General features: G+C 43.9%; 1 long non-coding RNA gene across 1 annotated transcript in view; it reads right to left on the reverse strand.

The window, feature by feature from the left end:
- Nucleotides 1-2,417: 2,417 nt before the first annotated feature.
- Nucleotides 2,418-20,309, reverse strand: part of LOC141129828 (uncharacterized) — a 231,677-nt gene continuing 213,785 nt past the window's right edge. Inside the window, exon 3 of the long non-coding RNA XR_012241878.1 lies at nt 2,418-2,472. This is a non-coding gene — a long non-coding RNA (uncharacterized lncRNA). The remainder of the gene's footprint in view (nt 2,473-20,309) is intronic.

Genomic DNA, 20,309 nt, shown 5'->3' on the forward strand with positions numbered 1-20,309 from the left:
GCTGGTCTTGGCTAAACTGTCCACAACTAGCCTATGAGATGGAATGTAGGAACTTAAACGTTGTTGCCCTGTCTTGGCCTACAGAGTTCGCATTAGCCTGCAGCAGAGGCATCATAATATTGGAAGATACTATTAATTAGAGGGAATTTTTTTATTCTGAGTTTGGGTACCTGCACCCTAACCCCTTATCCCCTGGATGTTTGAGCCAATTAAAACACACAAAAAAATTAACAAAGTGGGTGTCTCTCATTCGGTCACTGATGGTGGGTCAGTGAGTATTTTGTTGCAGCCACAGGGAAAATCACCAGTAAAAAGGCTAGGAGGGAATTTTACATCCAGAATCTCCTGTGGGGGTGAGTGCTACATCATAGAGGCACAAGAATAGGACATTTCAAAGAGGTATCCTGTATAGTGAAAGGAGTATGCCTGGACATAAATGCATGTGGGATGACTGAAAAAAAAAATAAACGAATTTCCCCATCCACAAAATGAGGTGGATGAAGGAATCCCCCGGCTCTGTGCTATTGTATTCTGACAGCGGGGACGCCTCCTCTGTCAGAATATACTATTCAGCGCTGCAGTTACTGATCAAATAAAAGTTTTCCACAGGTCCGTTCAACAGAAGTTGATCATTAGATCCACTTCTGTCAAGCAGCAATGGCAATAGATGGTTCAGAATTTGACCAGTCCCTCCTGAGCCAGACAAAATTTCAATCCACCTATGACCAGCTTTAGACAAAGTAGACAGAGATAATGATAGTTGAAGATAACTTGTTGAGCTAGCTTATAGTTAAATTGGAACTACATTCTCCCAATCAACATTGACTATTTTTAATCCTCATGCTGCTAGCATTGGTAAATAGATAGGAAATCATATCATATTTACTTGTTTCAAACTTTTTTTTTTACTTCCTGGTTTCTTGCTGGTGCTAATTATATCATACACCCCAAGAGTCTTTAGGAGGGAAGGAGGGGTTTTCTCAGCTAAGCACCCTCTTCTGCATGCGTGCTTGGGCTAAGGACAGATGGATTTCAGAAAGTAAAGCCTAGTACACACCACTAGTTTTTTTTTCATTCAACCCAGCAACGGAAAAAAAAACATGACAACTTTGTCGATCTGTTCCTGTACTACTGATCCGATGTTAGTACAGCAATCTCCCCTGCTGTTCTTTTTTGTCCCCCATCCTTTCAAAATACTCCGGTCATCGCTTTCAGATCGGCTGCTGTATTTCCAGTATGCTCGTCTGACAGAAGCACACGGCCGAATGTCGGATGGTTTTTATTGAACGGGCCGATGTCACCTGACATTCAGCCTGTGTGTACTAGGCAGTGGCGGCTGGTGCTGAAAACAAACAAAAAAATCAAATGCAGCCACTTGTGCCCCCACCCACTCGCTCCCTCACTGACTGCCTGGCAGTTACCCCATCTTGGTGGGGGATCAGGCAGCAGGTCAGGCGGAGAGCTGTGGGATGGTGGGATGAGCAGAGGGTCAGGTGGCGGCTCCTGTGTCCTCCATTTGTCTCACTCTCTTCTTTCATTCTGTTCGGCTTCCAATTGGAGTGACTGTGCCTTCAGTCAATCAGGTGACAGGTATTAGACCCGCGCCTCCTGATTGGCTGACGGGGGGGGGGGGTTAGAAAAGCGAATATTCATTTGCTTTTCTAACACACTTGGGTGGACTGCGAGCGCTATGCTCTGTGTTCCAAGTCACCTTTTTTGAAGCCTAATGGATGCACCACCACTGGTACTAGGATTTAGTGCTACATGAATCATTTGCCCTTACTCAAGATGGCCACAGCCAGAAATGCTGGGGGGGGGGGTTTCAAAATGATTCCTCAACAAAATAAAGCATAGAGACGTGGGTGGATGGGGGAGTTTGCTTTGAATATTAAAAATGAATTATATAGTGTTTTTGGTTTATGGTTCTCAGATGCAGTGTAGTTCCACCTTAAATAGAGAGTAAGGTAAATTGTACAACTATAACTAGGAGATACACTCAAAGTACAAATGATGGGCAACAGATTAAAAAAAAAAACATCATAACAAATAACATATGAAAATTCATAAGGAGACAATATTAAAGGTTGTTTTTTAAGTCTGGTGGGAAGGATGATGCACATCATATTCTCGGTATCTGATAATATATGTTAGAAATGTTCATGAATATTAAAAGATTTAGTGGAAAGTTACAATTTCAGTGGCGGAAAATATTCTCCAGGATGATATAAGTGGGATTTCAGCTTTCGTGAAAAGAAAAGTGGGTGATGGAAACTCAGATACAAGATAGAAAAGATGAACCATTTGTACTGGAGATATTATTTATTTAGTATGATAGCTTGACAGACAAGAAGAGCTATTACTAAAAGATGTATCATCATGGAAAGCATGTTGCATATTGTACATTGAAATAACAATTACCTCTGAAGATGTTTTTTAGGTTGGTCCATGACCACCAGTAAGCTGGCATGGATCCTGAAAAAAGATACAAAAATGATGTTTATTTTCATACATTTTACATGGAGATTGCCTACATTTGACTTAAGTGAAATGGCTTTTTAGAAAGCACAGAAGTGAAATGCCTTTCAGGGATCATTTCTAAAAAATTTGTTGCTATTGGTTACAAGTAATGGAGTAATATAAGGGCGATATGACTCACAGTTTAATGCCGTATTAGATGGGTTCGGCTTATTTCCATATGTTTTGCTATTTGACTAATATTTAAATGTTTACCTGATTAATGCAACGTTTCATGTACTGCAGGTAGATGCAGAAGCACTTCCAGTGGCTGCCAGAGCTCTGTGTATCCCCTGCTGTCAGACACTTACTTGGCGGCATGGCTGACAGTAGAAAATAACTGAACAACAGAGTTTCAATGAAACCAGATTTTAACAACATTTTAACAACAGGTTTTAACAACATTTTATTGAAACAGTTTAACATTGTGTACAACACAATGTGTATAAATAACAAATTACAATAGAATGTCAAAATATTATAATCACAATACATAACATGGCACAAAAAAATAAGAGACAAGATAAAATCCATAAAAGTGAAGCATTCAAAGAGAAATATTATCAGACAATTACTCAGTCATACAACACTGTACCCAAAATAGATTTTTATTTATTTTTTTTTCAAAACAGATAGAGCTTTCTTTTGTGCTATTTAATCACTACTGGGTTTTTTATTTTTTGCTATATAAAATAAAAAAAATACAGAAAACTCTGAAAAAAAACATGTTTTTTTCTTAGTTTCGGTTTTAAAATTTTTCAAATAAAACATTTTTTCATAAATTTAGGCCAAACTGTATTCTTCTACATTTCTTTGGTAAAAAAAACAACTCAAATCAGTGTATATTTTTTAGTCTGTATGAAAGATATAGAATAATAGTGATCAACACCAAAGTCAATTTTCCAATGCAATTTTGAAAAATCCTTCACCTCTTGTGCTAAAAACATGGATGTACACTCAGATGTTTGACCCCCTTTTACAGGTTTTTACAATTTTGATATCACTCATATGTATGATGACCAAATGGGAGATAGATATCAAGTATCATAGTACAGTAAATTTAAATTTGGTTGGCAGTTTAAAATAAGCTGGTTTTACTCACATTTATGGGTGCCTGAAAGCTGGCACCAGCATATACAGCGTGCAGGGATGAGATGTCACCACAGCAACCAGCATGGATCTGGCATGCGTTCCAAGCCTCGTTCCCAGATCCCCGGCCTGGACATGATGTTAAACAGGACCCAGAAGCGACCGTCCCACGTTATAGAGTCTAAAACTATGGTATACAGTATATATTTAAAAATTGATCAGTCCTGATGTACTTACTGCCTATCTCATTTTCAAAGGCCCATTAAGGCCAGGACAGTACAAATATCCCATAAATAAACATGTTTTGGCAAGTAGACAGTCCAAGGTATTCAGTAGGAGGCATGGTGAGCTTTTTGAAGTTTTAAGTTTTATGTTTCTTTTGTAATTACTTTAGTAGTGGGTATACAGCTTGTATAACAGTGTAAAGTTGCTGTCCCCTCAAAATAACACACACAGCCAATAATGTCTAAACTGAGTACACCCCTAAGTGAAAATGTCCAAATTGGGCCCAAAGTGTCAATATTTTGTGTGGCCACCATTATTTTCCAGCACTGCCTTAACCCTTTTGGTCATGGAGTTCACCAGAGCGTCACAGGTTGCCACAGGAGTCCTCTTCCACTCCTCCATGACGACATCACAGAGCTGGTGGATGTTAGAGACCTTGCGCTCCTCCATCTTCCGTTTGAGGATGCCCCACAGATGCTCAATAGGGTTTAGGTCTGGAGACATGCTTGGCCAGTCCATCACCTTTACCCTCAGCTTCTTCAGCAAGTCAGTGGTCGTCTTGGAGGTGTGTTTGGGGTCATTATCATGTTGGAATACTGCCCTGCGACGCAGTCTCCAAAGGGAGGGGAACATGCTCTGCTTCAGTATGTCACAGTACATGTTGGCATTCATGGTTCCCTCAATGAACTGTGGCTCCCCAGTGCCTGCAGCACTCATGCAGCTCCAGACCATGACACTCCCACCACCATGTTTGACTGTAGGCAAGACACACTTGTATTTGTACTCCTCACCTGGTTGCCGCCACACACACTTGACACCATCTGAACCAAATAAGTTTAACATGGTCACATCAGACCACAGGACATGGTTCCAGTAATCCTTCAGCAAACTGTTTGCGGGCTTTCTTGTGCATCATCTTTAGAAGAGGCTTCCTTCTGGGACGACAGAAATGTAGACCAATTTGATGCAGTGTACAGCGTATGGTCTGAGCACTGACAGGCTGACTCCCCACCCCTTCAACCTCTGCAGCAATGCTGGTAGCACTCATATGTCTATTTCCCAAAGACAACCTCTGGATATGATGCTGAGCACGTGCACTCAACTTCTTTGGTCAACCATGGTGAGGCCTGTTCTGAGTGGAACCTGTCCTGTTAAACCACTGCATGGTCTTGGCCACCCTGCTGCAGCTCAGTTTCAGGGTCTTGGCAATCTTCTTATAGCCTAGGCCATCTTTATATAGAGCAACAATTCTTTTTTTCAGATCGTCAGAGAGTTCTTTGCCATGAGGTGCCATGTTGAACTTCCAGTGACCAGTATGAGAGTGATAACACCATATTTAATATACCTGCTCCCCATTCACACCTGAGACCTTGTAACACTAACGAGTCACATGACACCGGAGAGGGAAAATGACTAATTGGGCCCAATTTGGACATTTTCACTTAGGGGTGTACTCACTTTCGTTGCCAGTGGTTTAGACATTTGTCAGAGAACTCACACAGCAAGCACCCGTCTCCGTGCAGCAGCTGCCAATCCTCGTTCTGCTAATGGCAATGTGCATGCACGGAACCATAGCCAGAGACAAATGAGATCCAGGGTGGGCATGCACAATGGCACCTCTATGCTAACACGCACCCGTGAGTGCCAAAGCGCTAATGTGCTAACGCGCATGCGCCAATGTGCTAAGGTGCTAATCTGCTAATGCGCATGCGCGCACGCACGTATGCACGTACGCTGGCATGAATCCTGGCACACAGCACCCTATATAAACAGAGAGTCTGCCTAGCATCAGTGCTGGATTGTCTTCAGCTTGTTCCTATGTTCCTGTTGTTACTCTGCCTGATTGACCTTGTTCCTGAAAACCTGGCTATCTTCTGACCATTCTCTTGGATCTCCCCTGCCTGCTGAACCTGCCTCTACCGGCAATACTGACCTTGGCTTGACCTTATGATTACGGCTCTGCCTCCTGATTCTGTACCCCGCTGCCCGTCTGTTGCCAACCTCTGCCTGTTTCTGACTACTGTTTTGCCTCCTGCCTGTTCCTGATTCTGCAGTTGATCCTGATCTGGCTTCCGCTGAACAAGTTTGGTGATCAGTTTCCACATCTTCTCAGCAGAGGTTCCTGTATCTCCAAGTTCCAGCCTCCTGCCTGCAGACACCTGCATCCTTTCGTTGCCCTTGAACTGCCTGTACCCACCACCAGGGGTGCTTGGACCGGAACTGTGCAAGAGGCCACCCTCATCATTTTGGGCTCCGCTGTAAGGTATGTGACAACATTAATAGCTGTATGTTGAGTTATTTTGAGGAGACAGCAAATTTACACTGTTATGCCCCGTACACACGGTCGGATTTTCTGACGGAAAATGTGTGATAGGACCTTGTTGTCGGAAATTCCGACCGTGTGTAGGCTCCATCACACATTTTCCATCGGATTTTCCGACACACAAAGTTTGAGAGCAGGATATAAAATTTTCCGACAACAAAATACGTTGTCGGAAATTCCGATCATGTGTACACAAATCCGACGGACAAAGTGCCACGCATGCTCAGAATAAATAAAGAGATGAAAGCTATTGGCCACTGCCCCGTTTATAATCCCGACGTACGTGTTTTACGTCACCGCGTTTAGAACAATCTGATTTTCCGACAACTTTGTGTGACCGTGTGTATGCAAGACAAGTTTGAGCCAACATCTGTCGGAAAAAATCCTAGGATTTTGTTGTCGGAATGTCCGATCAATGTCCGACCGTGTGTACGGGGCATTATACAAGCTGTACACTCACTACCTTACATTGTAGCTAAGTGTCATTTCTTCAGTGTTGTCACATGAAAAGATATGATAAAATATTTACAAAAATGTGAGGGGTGTACTCACTTTTGTGAGATACTGTGTATATAGAAGATAGATAGATAGATAGATAGATAGATAGATAGATAGATAGATAGATAGATAGATAGATAGATAGATAGATAGATAGATAGATATAGGAAAGCCCCAACTTGGTGAAGCAATCTTATGGAAAATCCAATGAGAAAATACCAGGGGGTGAAAGAGAACTCCCAGTGGCTAGTATATCCCAATAACAACGTTAAATGTAACAACATAATCAGATACACAATAGCAGCAAAAAACTGCATGTTAAAGATTCCAGACTGACTGAACGAGTATATAAAGGGGATAAGGCAATAAAAAAGGGAAAGAACAAAAATTTGCAGAAAAGGAACACACACAGCTTAGAGGGACCAGGCATAAGCCCAGAGCAGAAGGGAAAGAGGACATTAAAGAGCAAAAAGCTCTCACCCAGGACCTCATAACAAGTCCCAGGGGAAATCAACCAGGATCCAAAACTTCCTGTAAATAGGCATCTGTGAAGACAAAGTGTTGCCAGGGCCTCCAAGTGTCACAAAAGGACTCCTCCCTGTTGGGTGTAGCCGTAAGGTCTTCCATGTCCCTGAGTTCATTCATTTTGGTAAACCAGAGAGACCGCGAAGACAGCTTCACAAACCATAATGGGCTGTCGAGTGAGGTGCAGCAAAAATGCTGCAGGGCTGTCCGCCAGATTGACATTAGTCAAGTGTTTGAACACTGACAGAGAAAGTGCTGAAGCTGAAAACTGCTCCAAAAGTCCAAAGGGGGTCTGCAACGGAAGCAAATGCCATGGATGACAGTTTGCTATCTGACTCCAAGAAGTCCTAAAGATGAAGACGACCACCCGGCTCCATTGTGTTTCTTGTAGAAAGGGAACTTGAGTTTTACTTTTCCGTGCAATTCTTTTTTTGACTATTTTTTGGAAAATGAAGAAAGTTAGGGCTTTTTCACACGGGGCGGATCAGTGATAATCCGCCCTGTGAACACCCGCTTGCTCAGCGGGGATCGCTCCGCCGATCCCCGCTGAGCAGGAAAATGACAGGTCCGTCTCTGCACACTGTGCAGCGACGAACCTGTCAGAGCGCCGCTCTCCCCTATGGGGGATCGGATGATGACGGACCGTAGAGTCCGTCGTCACCCAATCCGAAAACAGATGGAGAAGTAGGGTTTTCCTCCGTTACACTTTTCGGAACGGAGCGGGTCGGATGTCAGCGGACATGTCACCGATGACATCCGATGCTCCATGGGAAAACATGTATGTCCGTTTTTCATCCGAAAACAGAAGGATGAAAAACGGACATACGGATCCGTGTGAAAGAGCCCTAAGTAATTTTTTTTTTTTTTTACAAAGTCATCATTTTAACAAGGTATGTCACACACACACAGACACACACATACCCTCCCAAAATCCACAGAGCACCTTCAGGCTTTCTTTCTAAGGGCCCTCATTTATGTATCTAATTTCCTGACTACCTATCAGACTTTTGGAGGCCCTGGAGCACCAGGACAGTGGAAACACCCATAAAATTACCACATTTTGAAAGGCAGACACCCCAAGGTATTGTCTAAGAGGCATGGTGGGTCTTTTGAAGACTTCCTTTTTTTGCCACCAGTTTTTGAAAATGCAAAGTGAAAATGAAAAGAAAATTTTACACAAAGTTGTCAATTTAATAAGATATTTCTTGCATACAGCATGAACATTACTTAAAATTATAACCCAAAACATATGCTGCTACTCTGCTGCCAATTGTATCAGAACCAATGTATTGTAATGGTCACCTCTATATGCGTGATCAAGGCATATAGCTCAGTTTACTGTCGTCTATAGTTGTCCCTGTTCCTATAAGCCAAGCAAGCCTAGGCTTCTAGTATGTGGCTGCCCCCAGGATTGCCATTGTCACATGCCAGGAAATACAGGAAGCTAAAGAAAAGAACAACAAAAAGTGTACCTGTGGTTCCAGGAGTGCAGTTGTCCACAGGGGATGTGTGGGACCGGTGTCTTGCAGAAACATAGTCATTCAGATGTGCAGATGGGTCATTTCAGACCCAGGTAGAGACATAGTCAGCAAATGGGCAAAGGATTAGTGCAGGCAACAGGCAGAAACATTATCACTAAATAGGCAAATCAGGAACACTGATTCTAGCTACACTGGTCTGGTGACACTGTGGCTGATGTGGTGGTGATAGGAGAATGGGCTGTGGTATGAGGGCTTGTTCACATGGGAGGTTGGGGCAGGGGGAGGTAAAACCTTGTGGTTGAGCCACAGTTTTACTACCCCCACAACCGCTACCCCCTTTAGCTGCAGAGTCAGCGGCTGGGGGTTTAGACTTGCCGTGGCTGTGATGATTTGCTTTGCAGCTGTGGAAGGAATTATACCCCCTTTACACCTGCCGATAGTGACCCATTCAAGTGAATAGGGTTGCTTGTATGGGGTCCAAGGGGTTAAAGCAGGCGGTGAGGAGAAGGAACAACGCTTCCTCAACGCCTATCAAATGCTCTCTGAAAAGCGATCCAAACACAGATGGCGCTTCAGAAAGCATTGAACATGTGAACAAGTCCTTATGGTGACACAATGACTGCTGTGGTGGTGACCAGGGACACTGTAACTGATTTGATTGTGATCAGGAACTCTGTAACTGGTGTTGCGGTGATTAGAGACAATATGACTGGTATGGCAGTGATCAGGGCCACTGTGACTGGTGTGATGGTAAATAGGGACACTGAGTGGGTGGTAGTGATTGGGGGCAATATGACTGGTGACATTATGTAAAAAAATAAATAAACATATTATATATATATTGACAATTTCCTACATTTTTTTATTTTTTTTTTACATGCAGTCACCAGAGTAGTACAGTGTCACCATAGTGACACTGCATTACTCTGGGAAGGTGATCTTTTTTTTTTTTTTTTTTTACACTGACGTCCACTGTAAAAGCAACCATTGGCTTTCATTCATGACTCATTGTTTACTATTTTACTATTGTGATTGCTGTGATTGGCTACAGCTATTACATGATACAGGGCTGCTGTGATTGGCTCTGTACCATTTGATTACTGTGCCCAATCACAGATATCACAATAGCAAGCAATTGAAGCAACATGAATGGAAGCCAGCTGTTTACTTGTGATCATGTGATTGCTGTGATTAGTCACAGTGATCACATGGTACCTGGGTCAATCACAGGGGCCTGGTACCAGGCACTGTAATCCCGTGTCCAGTGAACACAGCAGTTAGAGATTGTTGCAAAAAAATAAATATTGCTGCACTGCTATCTTGATAAAAGATCACTCTACAGATGATATAAAAGTGCATAGGTGATATAAATACACAATAAAATGGCAAAATGTAACAAAACACTAAAAGGAAATAAGATCAAATGAGTGCTCTTCATAAATCACAAAATTACAAATAAAGTGTTAAGAATAAAAATAAAAATACATATATCTACTGTGCAAAATATACAAAACAGTCTCTCCTTGAAACACAAAATTTCATTCAGTGTATATATGACTTCTATTTTCCGTAGTATGCAATCCCCACACCAGGGTAAAATCGCAAGCTGTACCTATATATGTGTACACCATGTGACACCTTAAAGGGGTTGTATGGGTTCGTTTTTTTTAAAATAACAAACATGTTATACTTACCTCCACTGTGCAGTTCGTTTTGCACAGAGTGGCCCCGATCCTCCTGTTCTGGGGTCCCTCGGCAGCTGTCTCGGCTCCTCCCCGCAAAAGCTAACCTCCCTCTGGGAAGCTCTATCCCGAGGGGGTTAGCTTGAGGGCGCACTCCCTGTCATACACACTGCGTCCATAGATACAGAGTGTATGACTCGGTCCCGCCCGGAGGGCCACGTCATTGGATGTGATTGACAGCAGCGCAAGCCAATGGTTGTGCTGCTATCAATCTATCCAATCAAGAGCCGAAAAGACTGGGCAACGATCGAGCGCAGGATCGAGCGCGGAACTTTCGAGGGCTCAGGTAAGTAAACCAGGGGGCTGGGGGGCCGGTAATCATCAGATGTTTTTTCACCTTAATGCATAGGATGCATTAAGGTGAAAAAACATGAACCTTTACAACCCCTTTAATGCTCCCAGAACTCTCACTTCCAATATAACGTAATAGATCATGTATATCTAAAACCACCAGGGTCTCCCAGCTCCTTATATTGAAACCACCAAAGCCTCCTGTTCACTAGGGTCTCTTGGTACAATCCACAGTCCCTTCAGGAAGTAAGGGATGCAGCAGTCCCTTTAAACCTAGGTCTTGCTCTTTATGAAAAGAAGCATGAAGAGAAGGCACCCTTAGTGTAGTGTTTAAAAAATTTACTTATTTATTAATTAAAATTGCACTCACAAATATATAAAACTTGCAGTGAAACCATAAAAATAACGGCACTGGACTTCCTAATGTGTCACTCCAGATCTGCGCTTACCTCCACTCTGCTCTACGCATTACATCACGGTACCGTGACTTCTTTAGGGTCAGAGATTATGTCGCTGCACACCCTAGGGGGCACGCATGAGGCACTTGAGTGGGAGGACATCATATGATGTCCACCCAGAATAACAGAGCACCTGTCCGGCTGTATTATTACAATAGGCGGGGCAGAAAGTGGTTAAAGAAAGAAGATTACATCAAAGAATTGGATAGATAGGTTGGAGATGCAAAAAATCACTGTATAAATTAAATAAGGATCCAAAGACATATAAAAAAACAAGGAACTGAAAAAAAACCACAGGCAGTAAGTGGAAAGTATATATAAGAAAGAAACTGAATACTTGGTCTCCAACTAGATGGGGCAGTTCTGTATAAAGCATGATGCTTCTGATTGGCTCCTAGCTTCGGACAGTCAGTGACGTCATTATGACATGGAAAGGTGCTGAGCATGACGTTGAGAGGACAGAAAGCTGCATCGGGCAGCCTGTGAGAGTCATAAAGTGATTGTAAACCTTCATTTTTTAAAATAATAAACATGCCATACGGCCAATTAATATGGTGATTGATCGTCATCCATTAGATAGGAAGGAGAGGGATGTGAGACCCTCCACCTTTATCACTTAATTATTAGTTTTTTATTTACATTTTTTCCATTCATCATGGCCATTTATTCATTAATTTGAATACACATGCAATTTTCCTTTCCTTTTTAGTTTTTTTTGCTGCTCTAAATGTTCTATTTTATTTTTTCACTTTTTTATTCTTTCATTTTTTATTATATTTTTATTTTTATGTCTATCTCTATTTTTAGTATATTATTTTTCAGTACAGGTTCTTTAGGATGGTCTATTTATAAATATTTGTATAACATTAAGATCTCCTATTGCTGCATTATATCAAGTATCCAATGCCCACAGAGTAGGCTTCAGTATGGAAGTTTTCTTCCCTTTTTTTCCCAGAGCTGTCAGAATTATGTCTACCATTTTTGAATGGGTATCGGGTGCCTATAATCAAAATGGTGCTGGCGGCCTGAATGAGACCTGCTTACGTCTCAGAACGAGGTTTGGCTCTATATATGGTGGTGTGTCATTGCGTTGACCGATCCCCATTGAAAACGCCACCTATGACGAAATGCGTCTGGGAGGGCACGAACTAACGTCACCACGCTGTTCGAGAGGAGGACAGGCTCCTGTGTCTGCCGGCCAGCATTTGTTTTTATGCGATTTCTATCTTTGTACATGTGAGTGCAATATTACCCTTATTTTCTTTTAATAAATGGTCAAACTGTATCACGCTATGGTCAGTCTTTCTTCTTTCTGAGCCCATCCTGAGTACACCTCTAGTACGGCTATGAATCTGGGAGACGCTTAGGGGGTTGTCAGCACCAAGATCCAGTTCCTGTGTGTGTCCAGCAGCCATCATTGCAAGTTAAAGGCCGTGGCCGGGTTACAGCCAAACGCCCCTTTCTGCTTACTATCTGGTAAGCAGGCATTTTATATGGTGGTCGGGCACTCTTTCCTAATGTGTGGAGTCACTGTGGTGTTATTGAAGATTTTATGGACTACTGTTTTCTCCATTAATAACTTACCTATTGTTTTTGGCGTAGCTCTCCTCCAATTTATTTGTTTATTTGTGTGTATCCCACATTTGAGTTGCTGCCTTTGTTGTTTTTATTCGATTAAGTCTAGCACAGTATTTTCTTTTTTCTATGCCATACGTACTTACTCTGTGCAATGGTTTTGCACAGAGCAGCCCCAAACCTCATCTTCTGGTGCCCCCAGCCAGCGCTCATGGCTCCTCCTCTTCAGCGAGTGCCCCTATGGCAAGCCACTTGCTATTAGATATGGGCGGTTCATTTCGTTCCAAATTAATATTCTGACTAATTTTTTGTTATTTGGAGATTCGTATATATCCGAATTACAATATAAACTAATTTTACCGAATGTTTTGAATAACATAACGAAATTTGTCCGAATTTCGGAAATTCGGACTGAAATTCGATTCTAATTTTACATTGAACTCCAGTCGAATTCTCACTACACATATTGCTGAAATCAAAGACTGTGTGTGTTATTAGAGTACCATTTAGAGATAATGCTGTTTTTGTTAAGCCAATGGTGATTTAAAGAGTCATTGTAATCATTTGATGAAGATTTTTCTTTGTTTGTTGACTTCAAATGCTGCATTCAATTCGAAAACAATATAACATTTTCGTTTCAACTGATTCCAAAATTTATCGATTTGATCATTTAGAATACAAAAAAACCCGGTAAATTCGAAAAAAAAAATAGAAAATTCCAAATACGAAGTCCGAATACGAATTGAACGAATCAACTGAATTTAACTAAACGAAATAACTAGTTTAATGAATCAAAACAAAACAAAACAAAACTTTTCTACTCGCTATGAGGACATCAATGCAGGCTCAATCCCTAGCTTTCTGCGTCCATGGTCACAAACAGTGTGGCTCGGCTCCAACCCCTGCTCCCTCATCACAGGATTTGATTGCCAGCAGCAGGAGCCAATGTCTCCCGGTGCTGAAACAATGTCCTGTGAGAAGAGAAAGAGCAGAGGGAGCCGCTGCTCTAAAGCACAACGTTGGATTAAGATAGAACACAGTTGAGTATTTAGGGGGGCTGGGGGCATTGAAGTGATATTAAAGTCTTTTTACAAACATATTGTACCTACCTGCCCTTTGAAATTGTTTTGCACAGAGCACACCCCCTGCCAGCAGTTCTGGCTCCTCCTGCCTTTGAGTACCCCTCTAGCAAGCTACTTGCTATAGGGGGTTCTTGTGCAGGCCTCACTGTGAGCATATATGAACACATACAGCCCTGCTCCCGTCTCACTAGATTTGATTGACAATAGCAGGAGCCAATGGCTCCTGTTTTTATCAATCTGCCTTGTGAGGAGGGAGAGAGCAAAGAGAGACACTGGTCTTGGGTGCAGCGCTGGACAAAATCTAAGAGTTGCTATTTCTGAAATTAAACTTTGATGCTGCTCCTTACGACATTCCCCTTTAATAATGGCCCAGAAAATGGACTGCACTGAAACACTCTCATAGATACCCTAGGCCAGGCAAGCACTGATAAACAAGGGATAGAAGCAGCAAAAGTCACCAGGATCCTGCACTCAGGTCTGTACTCTACTCACAATGTCCCTGGATACTTGGATGCCTCCTTACAATCTCAGGCAGACATTTCTCCAGTGGAATGCTACAGACCAGATCCTCAGTGAAATCCCTTGGTTATCTCCACAGAAAACAAAAGCAGGATTTCAGCTGACTTGCAGTAGCCCTTCAGGATGGGAACACCTCTTCCTGGACAAGAACAGGGAAGCTCCAAACCCCATACTATTTATGCACTCCCCCAGCCACTTTCTGGGCACCCTGCCCCAGGCATTGACTAAGATAACTAATATTTAGGTTGCTGATTTGCCTTTTCAACCCACTACATTATGGAATCCTCCAGAATGCAGGAGAAACAATCAAGCCTGCAAACAATGGAGCCCAGAACAGCCCAAAGCAATTATAAAATGCTCCACTGATTTCAATTGAGCCAGAAAAAAAACCTAAAATTTACCTAGCTTTTCTAACAACCTAGTAGAAAGTGTTAATCACATGATTCGGGGGTAGTCAAGTAAAGGAGAGGACTGACTCGCAGTCCTCTCAATATATGGCTCTAATGAGCAGGGCCCTCTGATCCCTCCTGCATTGATTTGTATTGTAAGTGTACTGTTTGCCCCATGTTTTAAAGTGCTGTGCAAACTGTTGGCACTATATAAATCCTGAATAATAATAATAATAATATTAGTAGTTACTTATTTAGGACCCGGAACTTGAGGTCCGGAGTGACATTCGGGTGAGAAAAGGACCTCCACTCCTGACTACGGGTACTCCGGTCCCTACAGATTTAAGCAGCCTCCAGGAAGCAATACATAAAACAGTAAGCTCTTAGTATTAGGTGTGGGGGTATAGGAGTTGAAAGAAAATCTGGCTGTGCGCTGCATGTGTGCTACAAACTAACAAAACATTTTAAAGTGATTGTAAAGGCTTGCTTTTTTTTTAAATAACAAACATGTTATACTTACCTCCTCTGTGCAGTTGGTTTTGCACAGAGCAGCCTGGATCCTCCTCTTATCCCTCTTTGCTGCTCCTAGCCCTTCCATCTTTTGAGTGCCCCTCAGCCAGCAGCTTGTTACAGGTTGTCACCCAAGCCGAGTCCGAGCTCCGTGTATCCATTCAGAGATGGAGACCCGACCTTGCCCCACCACCTTTCTCCCCTGATTGGCTGACTGACTTTGAATGACAGCCGCAGGAGCCAATGCCGCTGCTCTGTCTCAGCCAATCAGGAGGAGTATACTAGATGGCTGAGGGGATCATGGACATTGCTGGAGAGAGAAGGAGGCCAGGTAGGTAATTGGGGGGTGCTGGGGAGGCTGCTACACACAGAAGGTTTTTTATCCTAATGCATAGAATGCATTAAGATAAAAAAACTTCTGCCTTTACAACTCCTTTAGGCTGGACGCTTCTAACTCTGGGGTAAAGCCCTTACCTGACTTTTGCTTAATAGTTTGATTTGAGTTTAAGATAAGCCGCCTTTTCATGTTGCATTTTCTGAAATTTTGTTTTGCTGCTGGTAGCTCCATTTTGTTTGTTTAACGAAAAAAAGACTTTTACGTTTAAGATGACCGGATGCTGCACGTGGTCTTGAGATGCTAGATCTCCACTGAACTTACAGCTGTTTTTTTGGATGTGGGTAGAGTGCATTGCAGTCATAAAAGCTGTTTAAAAGTGAAACTGACATTTAAAGAGAGAGTGTACCTATGGCATGTCTTGGGTGTGGTCAGCTCAGGTACAGCAAGCAGCAGGAAAAACATGGAGGAGGTCATCAAGGTACTTGTGCAAGAATCAGTGAGCCAGTAGCAAGCCTCAATAGAGGTGAAATTTCAGCATAAGGAGGCGATGGCTCAATAGCAGCAGGCCCTGGCACAAGCTGTAGCTGCACAACAGGAAAACACTTGGTTGCTGGCCACCCAGTTTACAGCCCAGCAGAAAAACACACAACCACAAATGGCTGCCTTGCAAGAGGCAGTGCAGCGCCTGGCTCAGGGACGGACGGAGTTGCCCCTGGCAACCAAGTAGCTTTGAGAGCCAGACATTATTCACAGAAACTGACACTGAGTGATCATGTGGAGGCCTTTCTAACTACCTTAGATAGGATAGTGGAGAGAGAGGGGTGGCCCTGTGACCAATGGGCTTGCATTATCGCCCCCTTTCTTACCCGTGATCTGCAAAGGCCTACTTTGACCTGCGAACTGAACACATCAAGGATTAGGAGTGGCTGAAGGCAGAAATCTTGGACCGCCTGGGGGTGACTACGGCAGTCCGGGCTCAGAGGGTGCACCGCTAGAGTCACCAATCTGACAGCCCACCAAGGGCCCAGATGCATGAGCTGGTGCAGCTGGTCAAGAAATGGCTGCAACCAGAAAAGTTGACAGGGCCACAAATGATGGAAAGGGTGGTGATGAACCAGTACCTGAGGTCCCTGCCAGATGACATGCAGCATTGGGTAAGCCATGGAGACCCTTCATCCACAGGCCAGCTGGTGGCGTTTGTCGAAAGATACACAGTGGTGGGGCACTTGCCTAGGCCTGCCTGCGGTGCCTTGGAGATAAGCTCTGCCAGACCCTGGAACCCGCATCCCTGCCTCAACTTCTCCGGAAACCACGGAGGTCGGTCCCTGTGAAAAGAATGGGAGAAAAACAGTGTTGGCATTGCCAATCCAGGGGAAATTCTCGGGCACAGTGCCCACTTCAGCAGGAGCAAATGGAATGTGGGGCCAGCAGGAGAACTTGTTTTATGTCCCATGAGCATGTGCCACCCATCTCGATCTGGCTGCAGGTCAGGTGAATGCGAAGTATGGGTGAACCATCTTCTTGCTAAGGCTCTACTGGACTCCGCCCAGCATGGTGACCCTGGTACACGCCAGGGTCATCGGAAGACTTGATCTGCTAGGTAAGACTCTCTGGGTAGTATGTATCCATGGGGACACCAGGGAGTACCCCCTGATTCCAGTGACCATTGCCTATGGCTGTACCTCAGTGACACAAGAAATTTGGGTGGTAAAAAGTCTGATACAAGATATCATAGCGGGTTGGGACTGTCCATTGTTTCCTGAACTTTGGAAACAGGTACAAAATAGACTTCCTATACAGCCAAGAGAACTGGGCGACATTGGGCCTTTCAGGGCCGAATTTTGAGGGGTCTAGTTCAGGACCACCCAGAAATTACATTGCAAGTAGTGTTGATGTGAATGATGATGTTCATGTTTGTCAGGGCTGGGCCCAGCCATTTCCTTCTCTGAGCTGGCCTCTCAGCTGTCAGCTAATTGCCAGCTCCTATCTCCCCACAGTGACTCACCTGTTGATGATCCTGCTCGTCGGTACTGCCTACTTAAGCTGTCCAATCCAGATGATCTCTGCCTTCGCCTTGGTCACATCTCTAGAGACGGTCTCCTGTGTTCCTTTTAAAGACTTGCTTGGATGAAATTCCTTCTGGCTCCAGATACTGCTTGCTGTTCTACTACATTGTTCTCTGGCTGCCTGATGTTTTGGCTTGTCTGACTATCCGTTCCGTTTCCTGGACTCTGGCTATGTTTTGACTATGTTTACTGTTTACCTTTTTTTATTATTATTATTAAACAAGTGTGATTTAACTGTACTTCTGTCTCAGTCTGATTCATGGTTTCTGACAGTAGGCGAAGGCCATGAATTCAGAAGATGCAGTCAATCCACTTGTTGGTATTATTTTTTCCAGATTGGATGAGCAGGATCACCGCATGGATCAGTTTGCCATGGCGTTACAAAGCTCCTGAGTCGCACGGCTCACCTGAAATCTCCCACTGTGGCTGCTCCGGTAAAACCTGTGTTGCAGGTTGTCCCTGCTGCTGCTCCAGTCTCTGTGCAGGCACCCGCCTTGAGTATTACCTCTGTAATAGGTATGTCTGGTTCGCTCCGCTTCCCCAGGGATTTGGGGGCGATCAAGTCCAATGCAGAGGGTTTCTTAACCAGGTTGAGATATACTTTGAGATGCTGCCCCAGGCATTTCTCATGGACAGAAGCAAAGTAGGTTTCGTGATATCTTTGCTTTCTGATAGAGCCTTGGCCTGGGCAAAACCCTCTATGGGAGACGCAAAAACCTGTTGTCTTGAGTTACCCTGAGTTTGTGGCTTCTTTTAAAAGGGTATTTGATGTTCCCGCACGCTCTGCTTCTGCTGCCAAGTGCTTCATGTCCATCAAACATAGTACAAAAACCGTTTCCGATTATGCCATTGAATTCCGTACTCTGGCAGCAGAGGTTGCTTGGAAGAATGAGGCCCTCGTGGCTACTTTTTCTCAGGGTCTCTCGCATACCATCAAGGATGAGATAGCAGCCCGAGATATACCCACTGAGCTGGAGATGTTGATCACGTTTGCCATCCTCATTGACTCCAGACTCTTCTAAGGAGCACTTGCGGAAGCCTCCTGTACATTTGTCTCCGAGCTTTGCAGTCCCACCCTTGCCTCCCTCATCTCCCTTCCCTGCTGGTACCGAGTCAGTCAGTGAAGGTGAACCCATGCACTTGCGTCAAGCGTCTCTCTGCGGATGAGAGAACCTTTAGGAGGAGGGAGAGATTGTGCCTTTATTGTGGCCAGGCAGGTCACTTTTTGAGGTCTTGTCCTACCCGTCCAGGGAACACCCGAACCTTGAGGTCCTGTCATGGACAGAACTTAGGTGGCGTTGTTTTGTCCCCAGTTATCCAGAAGGATAAGCCCCTAGTTTCGGTTACCCTTTCTTGGGCTGAGTCGTCCATCGAGATACAGGCTCTAATCGATTCTGGGGCTGCAGGCCTGTTCATTGATACTGCCTTTGTATCGAAGCACTTGATTCCACTGCAGCTGCGTGACACTCCACTTGTCATTGAGGCTCTTGACGGGAGACCTCTACAGCCTGCCCATGTGACTCATGAGACTGTTCCGTTGTCCATGGCTGTAGGGGCTCTTCACCATGAGATAATCCAATTCCAAGTTATTTCCTCACCTAAGTTTCCACTGGTTATTGGTTATCCTTGGTTACAGAGGCACAACCCCTCTTTTGATTGGCTCCATGCTGAGCTTCTCTCCTGGTCGCCACAGTGCAGTAAGACATGCTTCCAGAAGTTAGCCAAGGTCCTGTGCACCTCTTCTCTCTCCTCTGTGCCGGAGGAGTACCGCGATTTTAGCGATGTCTTTGACAAAGGTCAAGCCGGTAGTTTACCTCTACACTGGTCGTATGAATGCGCAATTGACCTTCAACCTAGTGCCATACCCCCTCGTGGTTTTACCCTTTGTCGGTCTTGGAGGATAAGGCCATGGAGGAGTATGTTGCAGACACACTCTCGAGTTTTCATCCACAAATCCTTGTCTCCTGCTGGTGCTGGTTTCTTCTTTGTGGAGAAGAAGAGTGGTGAACTGAGACCTTGTATTGATTATAGGGGTCTCAATCGTTTCACAATTAAGAATGCCTAGCCGATTCTGTTATGGGTGTTATTTGACTGCCTCAAGGGAGCAATGGTTTTTACGAGCTTGATTTGAGAGGGGCGTACAATCTCATGATGATTAATGAGGCTGACGAGTGGAAAACTGCGTTTAATACCAGAGCAGGCCATTATGAACACCTCGTAATTTATTAACGATGTCCTCCGAGATTTGTTGCAGTTATGTGTGGTGGTTTATCTTGATGATATCCTCATATTTTCCAAGTCTATGAAGAGCCACCACACAGATGTCTGTCATGTCCTTCACCATGAATAGGTTAAATTCCTGGGATATGTCATTTCCACTGCTAGTTTTTTGATTGACCCAGAGAAACTTTCAGCAGTCCTACAGTGGTCCCGACCCGTGGGTTTATGTCCTCTGCAGCACTTTCTTGGCTTTGCCAACTCGGAAGTTTTTTCGTAACTTCTCGTCTCTGGTCAAGCCCCTGACTGATATGACCAGAAAGGTCGGTAACCCACAGAGTTGGTCTCCGGAGTCCATTAAGGCCTTTGAGAGTCTCAAGGCTGCCTTTGTTTTTGCTCCTGTGTTGACACATCCTGATCCTATGTTACCTTTTATCCTTGAGGTTGATGCTTCTGAGACTGGAGTTG

Source organism: Aquarana catesbeiana, linkage group LG02, assembly GCF_042186555.1.
Source record: "Aquarana catesbeiana isolate 2022-GZ linkage group LG02, ASM4218655v1, whole genome shotgun sequence".
NCBI classification, from domain to species: domain Eukaryota; kingdom Metazoa; phylum Chordata; class Amphibia; order Anura; family Ranidae; genus Aquarana; species Aquarana catesbeiana.